Source organism: Melopsittacus undulatus, chromosome Z, assembly GCF_012275295.1.
Source record: "Melopsittacus undulatus isolate bMelUnd1 chromosome Z, bMelUnd1.mat.Z, whole genome shotgun sequence".
NCBI lineage: Eukaryota > Metazoa > Chordata > Aves > Psittaciformes > Psittaculidae > Melopsittacus > Melopsittacus undulatus.
Window position 1 is genome coordinate 11,641,626 of NC_047557.1, and position 26,177 is coordinate 11,667,802.

General features: G+C 43.8%; 1 protein-coding gene across 1 annotated transcript in view; it reads right to left on the minus strand.

The window, feature by feature from the left end:
• The window catches only part of PDZD2 (PDZ domain containing 2), a 208,397-nt gene extending 182,476 nt beyond the window's left edge, over window positions 1–25,921 (minus strand). Inside the window, exon 1 of the mRNA XM_034072629.1 lies at window positions 25,805–25,921. The gene's annotated coding sequence lies outside the window, so the exon portion shown is untranslated. The remainder of the gene's footprint in view (window positions 1–25,804) is intronic.
• Window positions 25,922–26,177: the final 256 nt, after the last annotated feature.

The window sequence follows — 26,177 nt, forward strand, 5'->3', positions numbered from 1 at the left end:
CATTTTAGATGACTACAGAGCTTCCAGCATCCATTACTTCTCCCTGTTTCCAGTACCCATTCCCCCATGCCTTTATACTCTGGTCACCATGTGCTCCCACATGACGTCTGGTAGCTCTGTTTTGAGGGTTCTTTCACTTCTTTTACAAAGTCCTCTTCTCCCCACAAACTGAACAAATAGCAAATCATTTAACCTGTTTTCCTCACAGAACATTTTCACTTAGTAATCTACATTCACTTGAAATATAAGTATTTTTTACAAAATACTGGTGATTTTTATGAAAACCAGTACCTTGCATGATCAGAACCCCGTCACTGAAACTCTCTTTCAGTTAAATCTCAAAAGCACAAAACCTGAGCTTGGGCAACTTCCCTTCCATTTTGAAAAGGGATTTAGAAAGAGAAGTGTGAGTTTTACTGTTGTTTGCTAATCCCAGCAGAGAGAAAAAGGGATCCAAACTGCCTGAAAGCTCATCTCTGAAAATAATGTGATTTTCCTATAAGATTAAAAAAAAAAAAAAAAAAAGCATCTATTCATAGATTTGAGCTTAAAGAGCAGTATTCATATTTCTAACATATGTGTCCATGGCCAACTTTTAGTGCAAAGCTGCCCCATCAGGCAGCAAGCTGACGGACAGAATGGAAACCAGGGCTTCATCTTTATGGTTATTTCCTTGCTTATTGGATTTGGGTTTTTAGCTTCACTCTGAAATGCTGCCATGCTACATTTAGTACATAGTAGCTGGCATCACTTTAAAGGCCCCAGCAGAGCTCAGTCAGCAAACCAGATTAGTTACACTGAATGGGGAGGAGGGCTTGTGTGTTTTGGGGAGTGATGGGGAAGCAGGAAGACATCCTGTAGTGAAAGCAGCAATGGTGGGTGGAAGGAGAGGAAGAAAACAAGGCTGCTCTTAAATTTTACTTTAATCTTAGACAGCGTGCTCTATTTAACTGCACAACACCATTATGCACGGATACATCTCAGCTGTCCTGGGAGACCTGGGCAGACTGTAAAGCACACGAACTGCCTCACCGCTGGTGCAGAAGTTGGTTTCTTGTCATGCCACATCAGATTTCAGGTTAACGCACCTTGTCAAAGCTGTGGAGCAATGCAATCAGTGTCTGCATCAGTAAAGACAGCGTCCTTCAGGTGGTATGTGAAGGCAGAGGTGGGTGAGTATCCTGAGCAAAACAACAGCACTCAATAGAGCAGCAGCAGCTCTGGATAACATCTCATCTTCTCCAGAAAAGGTTGTGCCATTCAAGGTTGTTCCACCCATATGAAGAAGACTGCAGTAGGATCCACCTCCACTTGCCTGTACCATACCTGATTTGCCAGCCACTTTGAAAAGGGTTTGGAGCCAAGCGCTTCCTGTAAATTACTCTTTTCTCTGCAAGACCCACTTAATGGAATTAAACAAAGGATAGATCTGGCCTATGGAGTATGTGAAGTACAGAATTAGATTTTCATCTAATTCCATTGCAGAAAGTTCAAAAATGGAGGAAGATTTTTCAGTCATAGGCTGATAAAAGTTCATATAAAAATATAACACAAAAATAGGAAAGGTTTTTGCCTTCTACAAACTGTTTTTAAATACATGGTTTATTCAAAGCATGTTCATCATTAAAGAATTATAGATGACAGCTGCAGAGAAACTGGATTAGGGGGAAATTTTAATTATTTTAAATTTTCTTTTTTAGTTTTCAAGCCAGATTAAAAAAAATCATTAAAGTAGAATCATAAAGATTACTCTACAAGGAGAAAAAAAGCCCCTCACATGCAACTAAAGACACTAAATGAACTTAAACACATATTTGACAGTCTTCTATTCATTAAAATATTCATTTGGCTAATCCCCTTGGGTTTAAGAACTTCTATAATGTAATGTCAAGGTACCATATTTTTCCCTCTATCCTGTCACTTTTTGAGCATTTCAGCATTTTTTCCTCCAACACAGGAAGAGGAAGGGTTTTATTACTTTGGACCTACCCCTTGGAAACTCTGCTTCCTCAGGGGTCAGATTCTGTACAGAGTGATATCTCTTTCCCTGTCAGAGAAGTATACCCTGCACAGCTCAGCTTTTTCAGAGGTGATGAAGGAACAGCAAGACAACTGCATAAACTATTATTAATATCTGGGAATTGCACCACCTTATCAATACATAGAAAACATGTAAAAGGATAAAAACATATTAGGTCACGTTTTGGGGCACTAACTGCTAGTTCACTTTCAGCTGTGAACCTCCTAGCTTTGCCTGTGCCACCTCTGACAATGCTCTTGCTGCCTCCATTGACCATCCATCACTCAGGCTGTGTAGCAATACCTGCACACACGACTGTCACCAATGGCTTACCACCTCTTCACCTTCTCAGGAGAAGTATGCAGTGTTCAGATAGATGAAACAGTTTTGCAATCAAGTTACTTTATCATGATGTGCACACAGAGTGCCATCTTGGGGCAACCTGGTATTAAGTTATCTAGATATTTTGTCACTATAGGAACTGCAGACTGGATTAATTTCAGCTCACTTCCATTACCTATATTACATTTCTGAAAGCGTGCTTTATCCACCAGAGAAAATCTTGCTTTTTAAGGATTTTTCTAGACATACACTTAAAGACTACTTGAACTGCCCAAAGTACTGACAGTATTTTGAATGCAAGTGCAGAAGTTGTGAGAGAATTTGTATTTGATTGGAAGAGTGCAAACCTAAACACCTGTATACTGATTAAATTAATAAACCCATAAAAAACACACCCTGCAAGAAATTTACTCTCTGCCTGCAACAAGACAGCTGTTGTACAGGGGAAAAAAAAGATTTACACAGCTAACTCTTGGAGAAATTGCTAAAAATTAAAGCACTGTATTACTGACATAAAAGCTGAGCTGCTGCTACTATTCTCTTCCTGCTGTTGAGGCAGTGCAAAGCGTCTGGTCTCAGGGCTTGGGTCTCTAGAGTTGAGTTAGTCCAGGATCATCTCAAAATTGATGCAATGTCTTACCTCTGATGTTCAGCCTTAGCCCTAAACAGCAAGCACAAACTCTCAAACTGGTGTCCAAGAAGCATACAAAACCCACTGACGATACTGCACACACAGCAACATGATGGTGCAGAGAGGGTTCCAGGACCTGTGCCTAACCACAGAGTATGATAATGCAAAAACATGGCTGTCCAATCTCAGCATCCCGCTGAGTTATTAGACAGCAGAGGAGAAATGCACAGAGGAGAAATGCACAAAGGAGAGGAATAACCGCATTTTAGTAACTCTTCTACCCTTATTCCAGTAATTTAATACCAACAGGAAAAAATTCCAACCCTTTCTATAAATATACATGAAGTATTACTACCACGTGTGTGAAGAAGGGTCTTTCCACTTGCCTTCACTGCAGACCTGAGATCCTGGAGTGATCTTAAAGAGAAAAATATAACTAGGTGTCTGCTGCAGGACCTCTGTACATGCATCATAAACCATCGGGCGCCCTGGTACAGCTCAGACCCACCAGCAGCTCTGCTACAGGCAGCCAGAACCAAAATAACCAGAGTGGGAAAACTTCCAGAGCCTTTACTTACCCACTTCTACACTACCAAATACAATTTGCACTAACCTCCAGAAGTTCGTTGTTCCCTTCAGTAAATAATAATGACATAATAAATAAATAATCACAACATGAGGAAACTAGCAATGGGATTTAGAAAAAAAAAGGCTCAGTCCTAAGAGTAACACCCATGAAGATGTACAAGGAGTAAAGGGACAGGCAACAGGAGTGGTTACATGAATCAAAATACGTTTTATCTACAGAACTGATCCTGAAACACTTTAGACTTTAATACACAATGATGGCATCCCCTACAGGCCAAAACCTTACTGCTGAGAGCTCTCTTTATGCAGAGCCTGAAACAGCACATGTATGGGAAATGCCCTCAGGTTGGAATGAGTTGGTCTCTACCTGTCAACCAGCTGGCAGATAATCCATATATCCACCTTTCTATGCCCTTCCCGATAAGAGTGAGTGGTTGGATTTAAAGGAACATTTAGGAGAAGGTGGGATGGGCTATGAACACCTCTGCATCACAGCCACAGACCAAGCAACAACATGCAGTAGGCTGAGATGTGTGTTATCAGAAGGGCAGCTGCAAGGAGTCCCTGTCCGGGTGACCTCCTGCCCACATGGATGGATTTACCAGCCATGCAAACGTCCTAATTATGGCAATGAAACACAAGCTACAGCCTCCTGTGCTGAAAGGTCAGGGAGGGTCAGTCAAAGGTGGTTTTGTTGCCACAGCACCAGACCAGCTTTATACAGTTGTGAAACCTCTGACACCCCAAAGCAATGTCTTCTTTATGACACAAAGATTCATCCAGATTACAGTAAATTTGGAAGCAAAACAAAATTGCTGTTCTTGGTTAAAGGGACATGAAAGGAAATAAAAACAACTTGTAACAGAAGTTTGCGAAGGCCAGCCTACAGGGCCACATGAGCCGCATGTCATGAAGACATTTCTTTAGTTCCCCTCTGCATCACCTTGAGATCAGCCAGCCAGATGAGAAATTACTGAATACCAACAAGTAAATGTGAAAACAAATAGTGTCACACATTCTAGAGTGGGAATTGTCCAAGCAGAAAGAATGGAGACTCGCAGCCACATAGTAAATCATTCCCTCACCTAGATGCCTGTTTTTTGGAGGGATGTTTTTGCAGCCCACAAGGAGAAAGTCAGGCCCCAGACTTATGTCATCCCACGCTGAGTCATCTCACTATGCAGATTCTCTCCCCTACCATCACTCCTCGGCCAGGCTCACATAATGATTACCACAGAGCTGCAATCATCCATCCCTGAGCAGCCAAAGCTGGCATCCCCACCCACACCCCCAGAAAAAGCCACTCTCACCCCAAATTCTGCAGCTGAGACCTGAAGACAAGATGGCATGGTTGGGAGGAGTCCTGTTGGCCACCTGAAGGGATTCAGACAGGGGATGCTGCCTTGGATATAGAATGCCCTACATAGAGGGGATGGGAGGGGGGACAGAGTGGGGGATGGATGATCTGTGCCTTGCTCGTGCCTATGACCAGGTTATGTCAGGTGCGATTAAGGCACGAAGTGTGAGTGCGTGTGTCTGAAACCCCACTGCAGGCTGCTTCAGCAGCCTTGAAATGAACCATCCTTTAAAAAGCTTTTCTCAAAATAAAACCCCACACCATAGGCAGCAGTTCAGAGAAAAAAACATGCGCCCAAATACAGGGGACCAAACCAAGGGAGGCTGCACCTCCAAAACCACCCTCCTCCCATGGGTTTTGGGAGTGCCGCTGCGGTTCATCTGCTCAGCTCCACTGTGTCCCCTGAAGGCAGAGCTGCAGCCGCCGGGGAGCTCCGTCGTGTCTTCAAAGAGCCTAAAGTGGGTCAGCAGAACGGAGAGAGAAAACCTGATTAAAGCATGAAGAAAGCGGGCAGACCTGCTGGCTGGGAGACAGCAGAAGGCAGGGAAAGGCACTCACAGGCTCTGCAGTTCCATGGAGGCACAGAAAGGCACAGACTGCTGGTGCCCTCTCCCAGAACTGCAGGGAGCAAGCTGTGCCCCCCAAAATCCTATAATGGGATGCAGGTAACAGGAGCTGGGGGAGGGGGAAGGGGGAGAAGACAAGTGTGTCCCTCTGTCCTCCATACAGCAGTGTGCTAGGGCCACCCTCATCTGTTCTGATTGAAACCAAGTGAGACAATTTTGATCCATCCAATTTTTAAATCCCTTATCAGCCTTATGGCCATGTCTTGCACACTCCTTCCTTGCATTTGAGCAAACCAGAGGAAAAGCACCAACAACAACTGCCAAACTCAAGCAACATCTTTTGAAGCAATTAAAAATGCTAAACAGGGTGAACAGGAGACCATGAGGAAGAAACTTTATTTTCTCTGTTACTCTGATGGAGACTTTCAACCTTAAAATAAAACAAGGCTAAACCACTTCTGTGTCTGTAGACAAAGCCCAGCAAATGGGTTTGGGGGCTGCCAGGCTGCATGGCTGAAGGAAACACACCCTTAAGAAACACACAACTGCCAGAACCATAACTGAGGTGACATTTGAAAAGTAAGAGTTTTACAAGCTATGAAACAGAGCAGCTGAGAGTTCTTGCAAGGACCAAGGCTTTCTTGATGTCCAGAGCAGGTGACAGTGGCTAATAGAGACCTTGCTATCCCCTGATGCCATCAAAAACCCAAAGACCATACACAGTCTCTCTCCCCACCTGGGCTTTCTGAAAACTAGCACAAATCTGACCTTGCTCTATCAAAACACCTTCCCAAGCCACATCAGTGGAAGCTGAGCACATTTTTCTTCACATATCTTGGGTAAATCAGCTCAGATCCCTCTATGGAGCTGGATACTCACCAGTGTGGTCTTTGGGCTTACACAAAACCATCACAACCTCTTCCTGACCGCCAGCTCCAGGGTGGGCTATATATTTGCTTAAAGACTTCCAATGAAAATATCAGCAACAAGGGATGGGTGCGGAGAACATTCCTTGTGAGAAAGAATATGAGCTCTGTAATTGCATGTATCACATCTAGATAATGTTGTAAAGAGCTCTGCCTACAGAAGGAATACGAGATTCTATCAAATACACAAATAAAAATCAGGGATCTCTCCTGCCAGCAATAAAAAAGGTTATCAATAATTCATTTAACAAAAGAGGAGATCAGAGAAAAATGCTGTATTAGTTTGACATTTTGATATGCTGGTTCAGGATTCTTCTTTAATGTAATATGTAACAAACAGCAGAGTTCATCTATAAATGCCAGACATGCTTGTAAATTGTTGAATACAGCAGATCCCTACTAATATTCACTTAGACTTTTTAAATTCATTCATTCACTTTTACTTCACTTTTAGTGCCTTTATCTAGCAGTTGTAGGTCAAGTGGAGCTCTCAGAAATGCTACAAAGAGGTTCCAAAGATAAGCTTTCAAATTTATAACTGTATTTCCACCTATTTCTTCATGTTACCCACCACACAGCCTGATGTCCAACCCAGCTCGTTTGACTATCACATACTTGCTGTGAATTGCTTCAGGAAATTGTATGGTCAGGAGCCAGAATGTGGTGTTTGTGTCCTCAATCAGCTCTCTGTGCAAGTTCACACTCACATATAGTGGTTTAATTTCACTTACAATTTCCTTATGGGCATTTCTTGGAGTGGATGAAGTATATTATTCTCCAGAAAGCACAGGCTTGTAATCCACAGATTTCAGTGTTATGTTGCAAGAGGTATTTACTGCAGTGGAGAACTATTGGCAAATCTAACATGTATTGCTCAAGCTCAGTCTGTATTCCCTTTGGTGTGCAGAAGATACAAGGGCATTCGCATCTTCTAGATTTAGGAAGGGTAGGCCAAATTTCTTCCAAGCTATAACCCTCTCTAAAGTGCAGAGAATGGTTGACTGTCTGTGACTTATCAGTTCCAGGGTCCAGTAGAAAAGTAAATACTCCTATTGTTACATCACTTTGATTAAGGACTCTTTTTAAAGTACATTTTTAAGGAATATTCATACAGTTCTTTTAAAAACTATTTCCCTAAAGGGAAGGTCCTGATGGTAACAACCTTCATTAGAGGCTGCCACTGTATATGCTGCCTTTGGAGGGACAGCAGTTGCCACTCAGGCCCTTAGCATGGCTGGATCCTACAGCCTCTTGGTTACAGATTTGTACATCCATGGGTTTTCTACATATTTTAGTTTTTAAATTACTATTTACATTGGCTGCTTTATCGGGAACGTAACCGCAGTTTGACGGAGGGGGTAACAGTTACTGAATGCGATGACAGTCCAGATGGCAAAGCTGTTTCCAATCCAGATGATAAAGTCGTATCATCTTTGTTACATCCAGTCAGTTGTGAACAGAAAGAGTAAAAATGATTTTTTTTTAACTTTTTTTCACCAGCTGTTTTCAGAGCATGATCCTGACAGTTTCATCGACTGCAATCCTATGGCACTGCCGCCTGTCTGAAAACAGCACTCACAAAACCATTCATCCATTGATGGACTGCTTTTACCCGTGCTGGCAAACACAGGGGTCCTCTGCCCTACCACAGAGTGAGTTGCCAGAGGGGAGCTTTTTCCCCACACAATTGAGACCCAAGAAATCCCATCTCCCCATACAGTGTCTCATAGCTCAGCACTATGTCTACAGAAGCAGCTCCAAGGAGCTCAGCTTCATGCCTGAGCCACCCTGACCCCCCTGTCTCCTGGGCATCCCCCAGATCATGCAAATGTTGCACCATGCTGAGGAGAAGGAAGTCCTGGCCATGCTTGCAGATGGCATACCTGCAAGTAGGAACAGGTGGTCCCAGAGGTGGCCTTGGGTCTTCCCTTAATCACATGGGGAACATACACAGGGATAAGATGTTCAAGCTGAAGACAGCTCTCAACTCCCTCTTAAAGCCAGTACAAGGTTATTCTTTCTTTTTCAGATAACAATAAATGTGTTAAATCACTCAGATGCTTTTGAAAACTTTAGTCACTGTTGGAATAATCCCAAAAGAATCCCAAAGCAGCCACTGCCACTCAAAGGGCTATGCTGCAAGATGCAAATCTCTGACACCTATTTCAAAACATGCCACTCCAGAGCAGGAGGTGAAGAACTGCCACAGCCAGCTGGTGTGTGACAGACTGACATGCAGCTGGGCCCCATCTGGTAGCATAAATTTAATTTCTGATTAGGAAAAGCACAGCCCATTGGCACAGTGGCTGGATGAGGAGCTGGCAGATCTGACTGCAGCCTCCCACCGATACGAACTGTCCTGGTACTCGGGTTGGGTGGCTGAAGCAGGTATGTAACCCTGGTCCCAGCAACATCACCAGAGAGAGAACAGGGGCACTGCACTAAATGTATGGAGGTTTAAAGCACATGACCTGACTTTACGTAAGCCTGTCCATTCACAGATCTCTGTATCATGTAAATCAGGAGGGGGGAAAAATATTTCCCTGTCATGCAGTATGAGCACAAACATGTTATTATTTGAAAGGCTGTACAAAGGTTAAGTCTTTAATCCCTATAATCCAGATGACAAACAAACAAAACCCCAAGAATGGGATCCCAGAGCACAGCTGAGCACTGTCAGGTCTCCCGCCAGGGCTCTCCACTCATTGCTGAAGCAACTTAAGAGCCTCTAGCTAAAATGTTGATGCAAAGAAAATAGATGTATGCATGGTTTTATTCCCTATTCTTTAAAGTTTATCATGGGCAATTTGGCAATCTGGGCTCATGTTTCACTGAGAAAGGTTTAATCCTCAAGCCAGTGGTACCAGTGTTACTGACTTCCAGGTCTGGCTGCTGTTACCAACAATAGAGCTTTCGGACACAGTGACTCCTCGTACTTTTACTCACGCACACAGAAAATGCAGTTTCACCTAAATATAATCAAGACTGGTTGAAGCAGGGGAGTAATCAGATAGTAACACAGAACAGCATCAGAAGATGAACTGCAGAATGTTTGGGGCCCTAGAGGGCTTCTCTTTCAGTGCACTATACAGAAAGCATTTTGGTCAGTGCAGTGCATGTCAGTATTTGTACTACTCCTAGACCACAGTATGTTGATAAGTGGACACCAGTGCAGGTGCCCAAGGAATTAATTTGCTTTAGGGCATTACCTGGATTTACCAGAATAGTGGGAAATTCTCACACCTATTTCAATGGGAATTGGGTCATGCTGCAACCACGTATCTCAAGTGAACCGCAGGAAGAGTGTCACTAATTTTAGTAGTAAGACTCATGCAATTCAAACTAGATGTGTGGTTATGTATCTTGATGAACAGTCTACAGGAAAAGTTTAGAGGAAAGTCAACATTTCCTTTCAAAGTGTTTCTCATCTTTTCTGTATGTGTCTTATGAAGTACGAATCATTCAGCACAGATTCTGTCACTGGAGTGAAGAAAAAGGGAAAAATTGGTGGACATGATCTAAATGGCCACTGCTTCAGCAATATACAGATAAGCCAGCAGAAGAGTTAACAGTGTTGATGAAGCCCAACCCTCAGCAAGAATTTATAACAGTCTTTTTGGAAGCAGAAAGTTCCCTTTCTCCTCCTTTTGGCTACTCTCTGGGATGCTGCAACAGCTCCCTAAACTTCACCCCGCTTTGCTACAAGACAAATTGGACCTAATCTCTCACTCTGAGCAGAGGTCAGAGTCGTGTTGGCAGAGCAGTGAAGCACGTGAAAGCTGTAGGGCTGTGAGATGTCCTCTTGTTATTAGAGCAATCACTCTGGTGTGTATGAAGCACACCAGATCCACATCAGTAATTCCTACAGTGGTACAGGTCATCATTGCAGTCCTGTGCCCCCACTGCAGTCTGAGCTGCAGATCACACATAGAAGGAGAAGAATGTAAAAGGCAGTGGAAAGATGCAGACACAAACTATGTTATCCAGCCTACATGTCTCAGTGCACAGAGGCAGAAAAAGGAGAACACAAACATCCCTACCCCAGTACATCAGCCTAACACTAACCAAACTCAAAGGGATGCTCAATGGCATAGAGAGAGCTATTGCTCTGCATGAGCCTCCATCTGTCTCAGCAAATTCTGTTCAAGCATGTTATCAGTTTGAGGTTATATGTTCAGCAAAGGGAAAAACTAAATGGGTGGGAGGACGGACACCAATCACACAACACACATCCCCATTTGTAACTGCACCCTGAATTACTGTTACAACGATGCTCAATCTGCCACGAGGATGGCAGGTGTCTGATCTCATTTTGTAAAATAGAAAAGGTCACTGCAAAATTGCAGCTCGTTCTTGGTTTTATTTGAAAAAGGAAAGATTACATGGTCCATTTCGATCATTTTGGGAGCAGTCACCTCTCTCCCATTTAGATCATTTTGGGAGCAGTCACCTCTCCCAACTCCAAGCACAGAAGTTCCAATCTCCCCGGTTTTTCACCCCATTTTCGTAGAGCCCAACAGTTGAGTTTTAAGATCTATTACAAAATCAGAAGAAAAGAGGAATGACTGTAGCAGCCAGAAAAGGTGAAAAGAACTATAAGGGCCAATAAAACTCCTTATTTAGACATTCTACATGAAGACCGCTAGTGCCATACCCTATCGTGCTGCCAAGCTCGTGCCTGCCTGAGTGCTGACAGCCTTTCCATCCCTGGCAGTTCACAAGGTCGTGGTGCCTGCAGACACTTCATTCCATTTACCAGCCTGGTTTTCCATAGACCCATCAATTTCAGCTCTGTTCTCTTTTGCCAATAGCTCAAGAATATGACAATTAAAGATTGATGTTATAAAAGCATGGAAAGTTGAAAAATCCAGATGATTATTTTTTTTTTCAATATCATGCCAGACATATTCATTTTTAAACCTCACCCTTGCGGTTTAAAACATCAGGCCAGGAGTGTCACTTTTCCCCAACAGACTGCAAATGCTTTCTTCCCTTCAGTTGCCAGCTAGTTTTGTGGGCTTAGGTATTTTTCTTTAATTATTCACTGTAATGCATGAAACATTAAGCAGCTTCTTTCCATGAAGAAATGAGTGCTGCTTCCCAATGACAACAAGCTAAGCATCCTTAATAGCAGGAATAAGGAAATGAGTTTCCTAGAACAAAGGGAAAAGGGAGGGAAAATGAGAGAAGCTCCCAACAGCTAGAATTTGCTAATACAAAAAGTTGAGACTTTCTTTTTAACAAAATAGTCATGATCAGCTGAGTTGGGAAATAAAAGCAAGAAGAAACAGATTTTTAAAGCATAAAATATATATGTTTTCTGATATAACTTCTGGGCAAGAATTTTTTCCTTTCTTGATGTTGATGGGAATCAGTGAGGAAGAAGCCACAGATGCAACGTTAGGATATGTAAGAGTTTGATTTTCATAATGAGATTGAACCCATGGTAGCTGTGAGAAACGTCTGTTCTTTAGAACAGAAAGTTAAAGGCTGAAGTCATTAGTGAAAGCCATTCCAAGCCACAATTCTTCCTGTAAAAGCTGGGCTGCATACACAACTTCCAGTGTATGGTCTGCTCATTTAATGTCTTCTACAGGAGCAAGAAATGGTCTCATCAGGTTACAGAGCACCATGACCTCCTGACAGCACCCCAAACCACTGCATGGTCATATCCCACCATCAACCCAAGATGGAACAAACCTGGTGACAAACCAAAGCTGGTTTTGATGGGACCCTTTCCTCTGTCCTTGAAACCATGGGTAATATTGTGTGGGCGAGAGGATTTTTCCTGATTCCGGTGTTTATTTGTTGGGTCACAAAGGTAAAATTATCTCTGATTACTTAAAGCTGTTGGCTGCAGAGATAATCTGTGCATTAGCAGCTGTACAGTGGGTGGTTAGTGGTTTTGAATATGCAGTTGGAAGCAAAAAAAGTCATTTTGCACAGCACTTTAAAATAGAAAACACAGAATAAAAACTCCATCACAGTCCCATGCAGAAGTTGCCTTCCACAACAAGAAATTCTCATATTTACTGAAAGGTGGAGTGTGTCCCCAGTCATGTCTTCATGTTGTCCTCTACCTCCCATGGCAGCACCCAACTAGAAAGAAAACCCTGAGCAAACACCCAACAAAGCCTTAACTCCTGCAATTGCAACATTTGTCTCTTTATGTGTTCGCAAAAGGAGGCTGATTACCAAAAGCACAGCTTAAAGCAGCATGTCGCAGCATCTTGGTTTAAGAGCCACAAGATTGCTATCATGAAGCTTAACCCCCCATTAGCCTTGAAGGGAAAGCAGACTCAAATCTCCTACCACGATATGACTTGTCTGGGAGAGATGGAAAAATGTGCCTGCTTACTATGGATAAATATTTAGAGTACAAACACAAATCTCTAAACTCTCAATCTGCTAATTCACTGAACTGAATGCAAAATGGCATTTACTCTTTGCCCATCTGCACCTGCAGGAGAGCCACAGCAAGCCGCTTATTTCCAAGGCAGGACAACTTTGGTTTGCACATTTTGCTCTGTATATACAGTTCTTTCCCTTGTACCTTCACTTTGTGTGCAGTTGCTGAGCTTCAGTCCTGGAAAAGAGGGAGGTGAGCCAGGGTTAGGCCAGTGTTGGGCAGATTTCAGGCTGGAAGGTTTATAAAGAACAGACGTCAAGACCAAAGAGCAGGAATTCGATAGAAGATAGCAAAGGATACAAAACATCCCAGGGATGGGAGTGACAAGAAGCAGAGATGCATACTTTTCTTATTAAAATCTGTATATGAAAGCAGAGGGGAGCATCCTCACACACAACAGACTCCTGTGACCTGTGCTCTCTCTTCCCTTCTAAGTGTCCTGACACAGAGCAGAGATACACAGCTTATGTTATAGTTTTAAATATCACCTATGGGGTTATTTTGTTGTTGGGGGCTTTGGGGTTCTTTTAACAGGTTTGTCTCTACTGTATGTGCCCATGCTTTGATGTGGTGCATGACTGCACAGACACTGCAACATCCACACAGCCATAACTGCACAAAAGATCTGTAGGCACAATTGATAATATCTGGAACACATTAAAAAATTAGAATATATAGTTCCCTCAGCAGCTGTACTACTTTTCTTGCAGTTTTTACTAATTAACATACATTGAAGAGGTACCAACAATCATAGATCCAAGGTCGTGCTTAGCTTCCTTTTGAAACAAGGCAGAGAACAATAACTTCAGCGTTGACAATGCTGCAGTCTCAAGTGTCACAGCACTAAAACTTCAAAGAGTTTCTTTTCCATAAGTCATCCTCCCTCTCCTTTTTTTCATCTTTTTTTTGAATCACTAATCTAATTTGGCATCCTCATGGAGTGGTCTATCCAATCCACTTGGCCACCTCTCTTATTTCCCAACTTTGCCATTGCAAACCTTTACTGGTTTTGGAAACTTGCAAACCCAAGCCGCTTCTCGCCCCAGCTGCCTTCCTGCCCTCCATTCCCACTCCTCATGGAAACAAGCTGCCTTTGGCTGCCTTCCTTGATGTGCATTTCTGAGAGTGATAATTTGCATTATAAAATACACAGAGATGAATTAACTTAAATTTTGCTCCCAAAGGCAAGCATTAAAAATCATTTTGAGGCACCCCCAACATTCCTGATGCCATCCTCCCCGCTCTTTAAAAGCCACCTCCACTGTGCAACTGATTTTTTGTATCTCTTAGCAAATCATTTAAGACAGCTTTCTCTGCTCATTACCTTAAAGAGTTAAAGGTTACACAGTCTGTATTGTCTCACGAGGAGAAAAGAGACGGACAAGGCAAATGTTTTATTTATGTTTTCAAATTGGCTGTGGAAAGATTCATAAATGGATTAATTTTAATTACTGTCCTCATTTCCTTTTTTTTTTTAAAAGAAGTCTTAAAATTAATGCACTGCTACTCTGCATATTAACAAATATGTCAAATCTTTGCTTCTTTTAAAGCCCTTTGTGCTTAGAGTTTTTTTTATTATATATCAAAAGCAGCCCCTGACTAGTTATTTTCAGAAACCATGCTGGAATAAAGCACAGAACAAACATATTTCTTGCTGCTTAACAATGCTGCCCCACAAGTGTTATCGTGCAGGATAAACGTTTGCACTGTGGCCTTTGTGTCCTGTCAGGCACCACAGTGAGTGCAGGTCCTCCCTCTAAACTCATCCCTTTGCTATTTGGTAAGTTAAAACTAAGTATCAGCCCCAGACCAGACACATTTGAATAATGGCTTTAACATTTGTCTCTCCTTGAACCGTTTCTCTAGTGGCTTCAGAAATTAGATTCCTTGCAGATAAAGAGCAGGCATGGCACTTAGGAAGATTTTTAAAAGACCACATGTGATGTCTTTGCATTTACATTATATTTCACTATGGCATGAAGCAAAAGTGGAATCACTGAAACGCAGCAAGGCCAAAAATACAGATTTTGTCTTTCTGGAGCTCAGTAATCCACATCTTGGATATCTGAGTTTCTTCTGCAGATGCCATAACCCCAGACAGCAGAGTTACCAACCATCAGCCTCTGTCCCCATCCTCTCCGCATGAACTCATGAGAAACAGAGGTATTTGCTTCAGAGGCTTAACAGTACAAAACAGGCAAGAAAATCTCAAGCCATTTGCTATCTCCATAATCCCAATATTCAAACTGCTATACACAAGTTCAGTTCCTGCCTCTCATATTTCTGACATTTTAGGACCATGTCTGAAGGCATCCTCTCTCCCAAACATCTCCCAGTGATGACCCTGACATGTATTTATATGCATTTAGTCTGCATACAAGCAGGACTCAGCCCTTCAATCACTACAGTCCCCATGGTCCATTTCACAATAAAGAGCCTTCTATTCTTTCCTATGCTGTAAGGACCAGGAGAGAAGCTCCCTCCAAACGCTCCTGCAGCTCCAATGTCCAGGAACACCACAGCCATGGCCACCTATGCCCACATCATGTGGAGGGGACCAACAGCAGACATGATGCCCATCTGTTCACAAACTGGGGTGTGTGGCACTTAGAGAGGGAGGACAGGGCCTGTAGCTACTACTACATTCTTCTCACTGTCTTCTCCGCTCCATGCTCCTCTTATGACCACCCTATCCCCTCTGCACGTCCCAGATATATGAACGTGCCTACTCTTGAGCTCCTGGCAGCCTGAGTCAGTCTGCTGCCCCTGCATCAGCAGGCACACAGGCAGGCATGAAATGAAACCTCTGGCCATTTCAGAGGGTGCACTGCTGTTGTGACACCCCCAACACAAGCCGCCTGAGCATTTTAGCTGTGAATAATGGACTCATGTACAATGAAGTCTGGCACCTTTATGTTCTTCAGCCAAAGAAAAGGGAGGAGGGAGAGAGAGAAGTGACACTTTCCCTTCCACTTGATGACAGCAAAATCTGATGGAGGCATGGAGGGGGATAAACAGGCTGGGCACTAAGCCCCTTATTAATTAATGCATGTTTTGAAAAAAAGAAATGCAATTGTGCACTCATTTCTACTGGTTTCTAGGAGCTTTTGTGACCTTAATAATTCATGTTTATGCAAGCTGCTTATAATGTTAAGCAGTTGTTTTGTGCAGATTTTGTCTATTGCATTTAACTGAGATGAATATATCTAGCTGTGAAATGAGGTTGGCCAAAATATTCAAAAGGAAGCTTAAAAAAATATTACAGTGTTTTTATAAAGACAAACAAAATTCACAGCTTTGTCTGAAATAATTTTCCATCCATTACTGATAACACACATGTAAGAAACGCAAAAATATTTTCCCTTCCTCCCCCAGATTCATCCTTTCCCTTTCCTTTTCACATTTTGGCAGCATTTCCAATACCATAAACTTTCATTGTTTCTCAAGCATATAATCAATGTCTCCTGTCTGGTTTGCTTTTCTTCAAAGCAACAGGACAGTAACGAGATGATTACAAATACCAGGATGATCAGGAAAATCAAGAAGCAGGTAGAGCTCCTGAGACCACCTTTAAACTCATATTTTGGATAGCAATTTGGGCTCCTGCAATGGACAGCACCATGTAGCAAGTGGACTGATGGCACAGGGAGAGGGCTCCTTTTTCCAGGCTTCTGCCTATCACCTATGAACACACAAGTCCTTTAGGACTTCAGATGGTGGCTCGGACTAAGCAGCAACTTATATCTGACCCATTAGGTAGCCAGAAGAAAGCATGCCAGCACCCAGAAGAAGCAGCTGCTTATTGACCTGAATGCATTTCTAAGCCTTTCCTGTCACACCAGATCAGACTATCCCTAAACATTCTTTATTGAAACAAACAGGTCTCAGAAAAAATCCACATTCACTTTGCATCAAGACCATTTTTCTCATCCTTGCTTCAAAACTTGTCCAGATTTTAGGGAAACTGAGAACCTCCTTTTTCCTGGGCAGGTTTGGGAAGGAGACAGGGAGGCTGTTGTGAAGGGTCACCTCTCCCAAATGCTGGCAAGCCTGAGGACACCCTTGCCAGGCCATGTATAAACTGGAGGCTCTTCTATAACGACTCTTAGTTGGTTTCTAACATGATTCCATTTAAACAAGCTCTTATTTAAGAAAAACAGTATTCATTTCCACTGGAATTGCTGTTTGCTCCTCAATATAGTCTGCCAAATACAGGTTGCAGCTGTACCTCCCCGCAAACAGAACATTTCCGTGTGCAGCAGAGGAAGAGTGAACTTGAACTGTCCCTACAGTGCCAGCAGCTTCATAAAATAAATAAAAGTGGGAACTGAAAGAAAAAGATGACTGTAAAAGCCATGGGTTTTTGTTCCAGGTTTGCTCTGGCTCTAGCAGAAATGGGCCCCAATGTATCATTTTCTTCCACAAATAAGGGATATTGACACTTAACCTACACAAGCGCTGACACTCAGTGTGTATGCAATGAACTTGATGTACCAGGTATCAACTTGATGTACTTTCAGTAGTCTGTGCAGCCAGGTGACATTCAGGCAGTTACGGAACAAAATGAAATCAGGTATTTTAAGGCAAATATTATATCTCCCATTGAGAAGCTCAAGTTCAGTTCTAACAGACTAACAATCATTTCAATTGAAAACAAAAATTAGTGTAATTGGTCTTAGCAGTGTACAGTAGCTTTTAGAACAAGCTGCAGTCCCCTCATTCCCACCCACAACAGAAATCAACGCATCCAGCCATATTCCTATGAGTATGAGCCCATGGCAGTATCACTGACAGCAGCTAAAAATAATGTCCACCATCTTCACTATCTAATAGCACATGAAGCTAAAAAAGTCTCCTTTTTTTTCTGTTTACCTCTGGGTGCTTACAAGGTGCAAGCTAATAGTTTTATTCTCTATAGATCAGGTACCTACATCAGTCAGCATCTAATCTGAGCTCCATCTGATGTAAGGCCATCCCCACCCTGAGGAAGGATTAGCTCCAGTGAAATTGAGGAGAGACATTAAAAGAAGGCCACGTCATGCCTTCCAACCCTCAATGCTTCCTGCATTCCATCAGTGCGATTACCTCTAAGCTATCATCCCGTCTACAGGCAGTATTAAAAGGCTACAGATAAAATCATTAATCACAAAGCAGGCTGTTTCAAGGCAAGACTTGCTACACAGACTCCATTTTCCCAAAGTCTCTGCACACACCAAGAAACCTACTATTGTATTAATGGACCAGTCCAAACAAGAAATGTCAATTTTAAAGAGTTTCCCCGTGTTTCTCAAACTGAGCTACCATTTTTGATGCTTGCCCACATCCACAGAAGTACCATGCAGGAGACACGGAACTAAGGACTAACAAACCAACCTCAAATTATCTGTTCACCTGGGAAACTTGCAACTGTGATATTAAAACTTTCCCCTACCTCACACCCAAAAACACGTCACCTCTCTGGCAGTGTACAACCATTGATTTCACATCCATCTGACCCGAGCACTCAAGCTGCATCCACACCAGGAGCACCACAGCCACCCATAAGGCTCTGACGGTGAATGCACTTTTCTGTCGGTGTAACTACAGGCCATTACCTTTCACTTAGAATACATTTAAAAGTAAATAAATGCATAAAGTACCAAATGATTTAGTGGTCTGTTCTCCAGACAAACCCTATTATCTCACCTTCAAGAAACAAAACTAATTGGAGGAAAAAGAATATTTTCATTTATAAAGCTCTGTATTTTAAAATGGCACTTGAGTGATGAGCAATTACACATTAAGCAATTTCTATTACATAGAAACAGATACAGTGGGAAGGATTAAAAAAAACCCAAGCCTAAATACTCCAAGAAATAAAATTAGTGTGCAACGCTTGTATGATCAATGTAAACGTAACCACAAACATTTGCATAAGAATAGTGCAGCAAATAACCACCCCACAGCTGAGACACTTACAGGCACATTACCGAATACAGTTTCATTTCTTGCTGAGAGGATGGCAATTTATTAAACCACCCAAACAAAGCATCTTGCAATCACCAGTCTTGCTTTAATTAGGCTAGAAAGATCCTTCTGAAAGCAAAACAGAGGACTAGGTGACCCAGCAAGTCCTTTCCAGGAGCTGTGATTCACTGCATTTCAGACTACTCTCTGTACAGAAATTTAAGTCTTTTGATGACCATGTGGACATGGACTGAAAGACAAGTCTGCAGGTCAAGACAAGCCAGCCCATCACACCCAGCTCCACACAGCCCCGCACCTAACAGCAGTGACAGTGCACCAGCTGGAATAACTATGCATTTTGGAGCAGTGCCACCCATTTCGTTGTTGCATTTATCTATTGCCAGCTGAGCTATGAGACAGATTTCCCATACAAAAACGGCTTTTGTTTTTTCTTCAGAAAAGGGGAATGTCTGCTACTCCATACAAGAGGGGAGATAGGATATACCACATTTCATCCTGCAGCCCAAACCCATCATACCAATGAAGACATTTCTCTGCTCAGTTCCTCACGAAATATAACCTCTATGGAGGGAGGTTGCTCAGTGGTATGGATGAGGTGCTTTGTTTTTCTGCTTAAAAGGCTAGGGAGTGAACGGTGGGGAACATTATTAAGGGAAGGGGAGTACAATCTATGCTGCTGGGAGCCTGGAAAGCAAACTGAAAGCTGTCCTGAAGTCATCTCACCCAAATGTTCATATTCCCAGATAAACATGGTGAGTGTGATCCTGGCAGAAATATCTGCAAGGACGGCTCAAAAGTTGGAAACTGGCACTACAGACCTGGTATATGGATGACCATGAGATAGACAGTCATCACTCATGAAACTCTCAGGGCCTTCAAATCCAGGTATGCTAGGAAAACAGGTAAGTGCATAAAACCAGGATTAATATTTTAAAGACAAACAGCTGGCTAATGCTTAATGTTTAATACCTGTCCCATTTGTCACCTAACATCCTTCATGATGGGAACTGTGTTCAGATGAGACAGGGACTTTAGTCTTTAACCTGAGGTCAGTTGTCATCAGAGCACCTGCCAGCCCTGATTAAAGCTGATGTGCTGACAGCAGGGCACTACAAGCAGAGGTGGCTGCCACAGATCCCCTCCATACTCCTCCACTAGTGCAAGGGGACACCATGGAGCCTCTGTGGCTGCTCTGGCTGCACCATTTGCATCAGAGCATCAGGGTTGTGTTAAGTGAGCAAAGTCTTTGGGGTTTGTGTTTTGGTACAGACTTTGTACAGAGGCTCTCTCAAAACCCATACCATTTTGGAGTCTCTTTTTGATCTTTGATTGTATTGAGAAATACATAAATACCCCAACAGATCCTGGTCATCCGAACAGCACAACCAGTAAAATACACAGCTCAGTATTAAAGCTAGACTTTCCTCAGACTGCTGGACAATTGCTTTTGTTCTGGGAGCAGAGGGAAGCAGCAGTGTGTTAACCCCTTCCATTGGTCAGATCACCATTACTGTTTTATATAACTGCTATACCTGCACACAGCTGGATACACGGAAAAACCCTGCTCCAGCAGGGAACAGTCTATCTTTTACCATTCTGGGAAGACTAGAGCACAGCTAAACTTACAGACAACATGAAGCAGGATGGTAGCACCGGTAATACAGATCTAGTGAAGTCCAAAGCTAGGCTGCTTTTGTGCAGATGTGTAACAGCCAGGAGACAACAGCAGGATGTTATCTATGGAAGGCAACAGTGAACAGAGTGGGTCTGGCATCTGTTTTAATAGATCCTACCTCTATCAAACTTCTGTGCAAAGCCTATTTGTCCGAGACTTTGCGAAGAGTAAAGCGAGCATCAAAGCTCTCCTTCATTTTGTAGGTCAGGAAGGCTTTGGGGTTGGCACAGTGTCAGTTCATATGTATTCTGCAAAGTGCACTTTAATTTTTCATTATAACAGTACCTACAGACTTTGATTGAAATAAATAATGAACCAATTCGTATCATGAATCTAAGAATCACTCTCTTCTGGTCCCCATCAGGGAGAGAATTTTCTTCCCAGTGACAAGTGTTAACGCATTTCTGCCCTAGTTTCCCACAGTGGATGTCACTATTGAAGTGTCAGGAAGGAAGGTTAGAGCTGCTTTTTCAGTCTGCTCCCGTCAGCCTCAGCAGTCCGTCTTGGATGAAAACATCCTGGAACACAGGCTGAAAGAAGGCTGGATTTTAAACAGCACAGCAAAAGTCTTTGTGTTGTATATGATTAAAATGTAACACTGAATAGGTCTTTTTCTCAGTCTGAGTCAGGGAAGATGGCTCCACTATGTAAAATTACAGGGTTTTTTTGCAGAATGGCAGAAGTTTCACGAGTCTTTAATGCAGTCAGAGACAATTTTCTACGCTCTTCTCATTTTTCAATGCTGTTCTTTCTGATACCTCACCCAGCACAAATCCTGACAGGTACCACTCCATTTCTGAGAGCTGACAGAGGACAGTCAGCCATTCACTGTGGTGGGACCCCAAAGTTGGTACCTACCTTCACTTCTTACAAAGCAAAATGGCCAAGACCTAAACCCAGTGGGATTCAGATGCTCTGTTTGATTTGAACCATTCTGACAGTGCCAATCATGAGAACTTTAATAAGCACAGTTACTTGGGAAAGAGCAAGAAAATCAATTATCAAAACCTCCTTTACTGTAATTTCAAAATTTTGCCAAATTAGTTTAATACAATTCCATTTCAAGAGGAATTTGTATTATGTGCACACAATAAATGCTGTAACCCACCCAGGTACTAATCCCCTTTGCAAACTGTATAACACTGCAGAGAAAGTGGATAAAATGCTGGACAAAACAAATGGTAATGAAATTAAAGCAGAATTGGCATGGCTTACCACAATGCTCTAGAAGCATCTTTGGAAGATGGCACTGAAAAGGAGCCATTGCAATTAGGCGGGTAAACAGGGTAAGTGTTAGATTGCGGAATTAGAGCTGCTCCCATCTCCCTTGCAAAGCTTTACAATGTCAAAACAATGCAGCTGTATCAGTGCATTGGTACTAGATTAGAAGCCCTTTTTAAATGGAAAAGGGTAATTATTTTCTTCTGCAAAATAACTAGAAATTAATTTTATTCACCCAAACTGCATCCGTCACTGCTGGAAGCTGCTGCTGAAAGACCACAAGCTCTGCCCTAGATGACACCACATTGCATGCAAATCTCTGGCTCAGTACAGTGGTGGCTGCATGAGACATAATGTCTTGTGACACAAAGAAGGTCAGATTAGACTATTTGACTATCAGGCTAAATGTATCAATTTAGTGAAATATATTAATAACACCATTTTAATTAAGACAACATAATACAAAGACCAATACTGCTTAGTCCATTGTAGAACTGAGTTAAAATACAGTATTCATGTAATCACTTTTGTACATGATCTAGTTAAAATTAGCCAGGAGAGCTGTTACTGTAAAGCATGGGAATACAAGTAGAAAGCTGCAACTCACCAAAGCGAAGTCACTGCACTCCATTACAACCTCAGCAGGGCCAGACACGCCAGTTGGGAATAACTAAAGAGGGAACGCTTAAGGATCATATATAGCACAGCTCACAGACCTTGGGGAACAAAATGCACTTCATTACAATGGCATTGTTTCGACAGAAACAAAACCCAAATTACTCATTTGCTGCTGTTGGTTTTACTCCATCAGCAATTGGGTATGTCTGCGTCAGTGCTGGACACACGGTACAAGGCAGTGCCAGGCTTTCCCCAGCTCTACACAAGAGCCAGCTGTCACATGGACAAGGGGATCATATTCAGCAAAATAATCTTTTCGACTCTTTTTCTGCATACATTAATCTGTGTGCTTATTCCTGTTTACATTATGAGATGTATGCCATAAAAGAGCTTACAGGATGTGTATTGCAGCCAAGTTAATATTGCTGTTGGAGCCTCAGCCTCTCTATTTCCTGACTTAGCGTTGCCCAGTTACAACTTTTTTTAATTCTTCATTTGTCTAATGGAGTTTATTAGTGGCTTGAACCCGTTTAAGGTAAGAATGCTACATAGAGCAGCTATTAACACCTGCAGGAAACCCAGGAAAAGAACATGCCCTGTGCTGGAGACAGTAACAACATTCAAAAATATTTAGTATAAAAATGTGTACAAATACAGCAAAGAAAGGTACTTTTAGTAACAACATTCAGAAACAATTTAGAAATGCACCTACATTGTAAGACATTTTCATATACCATTCAGGTAAAATCCACAGCTTTTCATATAGGGCAACTTAATGGACTGCTCAAGAGACAACGCGTGCTGTGTACAAGAACTATAGTTAAAACAGTAACAAAACGAGTTATTTTTTCACAGATGTCATGACTGGATTTTAAAGACAGGAAGTGCAGAAGAGTTTTACTTAGGTTGGACAAAACATTTCACAACGCTTGTGCAGATGAGCTAAGGCAGGTGGACCCTACATTAAAGCCTCTTCCTCTCTCCCAGCGCATGCTGTGTTCCCTGCACCCAGCTGGACTCCTGCCCAGAGCCATTTCTTTATTTCATAAAGCTACTGAAAAGCTAGCAAGATACTCATGGCAATACCACAGAGACATGAAAAACTATTAAATCTGGCCCTTATGAAACAGAGGTTTGATGTCCCCATCATTGCCAAATGATCCCTGCAGTAAATCCCTGCCACCCAAGAAAGCTGCAGCTCTCTGCATTCCTAGGAAAGCCTTTACAATGCCACCTGTACTTTGACCTTATCTCCCTATTTTGTCTTAATTGAGGGAACCAGAGCCTTCATTTCTGCCCTTGGGCTCCTGAGCATCCCTGGCTGGACTCAGGCCTGCTTATGCCCCTGACAGAGCTGATGGCGCTGCCTTTGCCAGCTCAGGGCCTGGTAAACCAGACTAAACATCTACTCACATGTCAAGTGTTCTAGACTAGCAAACCCTTGTTAATACTGTGAATGGAGCATACAGAAGCCCTCATGTCATGACAATGGAAAGACTTTTAGCTCTTCTTTAAAATAAAAAGGTAAAAAAAAAACCCCTCACATCCCACTTTTCTAAAATGTTCATGAGTTTTATAAAAGTAAAAAAGAAAAAAAAATAGGTTTCCTCCAGGCTAAGCACTGAATAATTTTAAAGAAAAAAGACTTCAAAGACACGTTTTTACATTCTATTTACATTCAGGCATTTAGTTTTTCAGAAAACTATTACCTCAGTAATATTGCAGGCTATTTTCCACACACTGTGAGCTTTGGCTACCCAGAAGATAATTTGTCTAGTGCAAGACCCATGCAAGACAGGGACAAGCCGCTCCACAAATGGCAAAGTTTGTGGGTCATGTTGAGGAATTACAGCAATATTTGCAAGGACGTGCACCATGGACATGAAAGTGAGGGTGGCAGAGGGCAAACACACATCACATTTTGCCTTAAAATGAAGGCAGAGGGACCTAGACCAAATTGGTCAAGTGCTTTGACAAGATCTGCTCAGCCATTCCTGTTGCCCCTTAGCCAGGAGCAAAATGAAGCCCAAGCCCTTATGGCTCCGTTAAAAAGAAAAGGCTAACAGAGGGATGCTGGGGATGATCCTTGAATCCATTGCCACTGTACTGGCCAGAGCACACCAACTCCTTGCGTCAGTCCTCCACCAACAGCCCCCAGGGATGAGGGTGGCTCAGGCACGTCTCCTCTCACATGCAGCACTCTCTCTAGACAGAAGCAGAGAAGATCTGACAGCTCACTGAGAGGAATTCATGAGCACTGCTGTTCATTAAAAGGCTACTGAGGTTAGCGGGATGGGCTATATTAAGCACATTTATAGCTTTACGGCCCTTCAAAGGGGCATCAGAGCTTTCTGCAGCCAAATGTAATGGTCAGATAGTTACAAACTGAGACAGGCTTAAGAGAGTACCCCAGGCTACCCGAAGGAGAGGCAGCACAGTTAACTTCAGAGTTTGAGGTCAGCTCTTGATGTTTTCCTCTTACACATCTCATCCACAACCGCTTCCAGGCTTACAACACTGCATATATCACAGCACGCTTTGTGCAGACAAGAGTACTTAATGACACTGAGAACTACCTTCTGATGATTAGGAGGAAAAAAACCCAGCCAGATGTTTCATGCTGTCTGATTTTATTAAACTGCTGTGTGCAGGGAAGGGGGTGGTTGCTGTTTTTCTGTGACTGCTACCCCTCTTCTCATATCCCCTGGCCCTCCTGCACTACAAGACAGTAACACTCACTGTCACGACATGACCTAATCCAGGGAGATAGCACGAACTGTCACAGCAGGCAATGGGGCTGCCCCTTGCCCTCCAGACAGGCACACTAGGGTCAGCAGAGCAACGAGAGGGCAGAACAAACACCAGGGAAATCAAACCACACCGACGCTGAGAAATAGACCCTACTGTCACCTGCCCCACTGACCTACAAAGGGACGTACCCCTCTGGCCCCTGGGCATTGAGTCCTGCTGGTCCTTGGGGGATGCACCCCACCAACCCGCTGCGAATGGAGCCGTCAGGATTGATGTGGTACACATCCCATTGACCCCCTGCAGGGGGGATGCCGCCCTCTGGTCCGCTGGGGATGGAGTTCCAGGGCTGATGGGGGGGCACCCCACTGACACCTAGGGCGGAGGGAAGCGTAGCACTCCACCAACCCCTTCGGGGGAAGATGAAGCGCCTCAGCCCCACGGTGGGAGATGTACCCCGCCGACCTCAGGAGATGGAGCCCCCAGCGTAACGTGGGAAGCACCCACCGACCCCCGGGGGAGACGAAGTCTCGCTAGCACGGGGTGCGGGATGCACCTCACCGGCCGCCGGGGGATGCACCCCCCCGGTGCCGGTGGCGGGGGGGATGACTCCCAGCGACCGCCGGGGAACGGAACTTCCCGGCCCGCTGCGGCAACGCGGATGGAGGGGCAGGATCCAGCCCAGCCCCGCCGCCCCCCGCCCCAGCTCCGCGCTGCCGCCGCTCCCCGCACTCACCTCGGCGGCACGGGGGGGACCCGGCACCCCGACACCTGCCCGGCGTCCCCGGGGCAGGGCGGCCCCGGCCCGGCTCCGCTCCCTCGCCTCCTGCCGCGCCGCCGCGCTGCCCGCCTGTCCCGGCACGGCCCCGAGAGCGGCGGGGGCGGCCCCGACGGGGCGGGCGGCGCGGGGATCCCGAGAGGGGCGGCCCGACGGGGCGGGCGGCGCGGCGGCCCCTTCGTGGGGCGGCGCCCGGGAGGGCTCCAGGACCCTTCGCGGGACCCGGCCGGGAGCCTTCGGGAGGCAGCGGCAGAGCCCGGTCGCACCCCGGGCTGCGGGGGGGCCGGGGTGGGGGTCGGCTGGCGCTGGAAGAGTTGTTTGGAATCTCCGG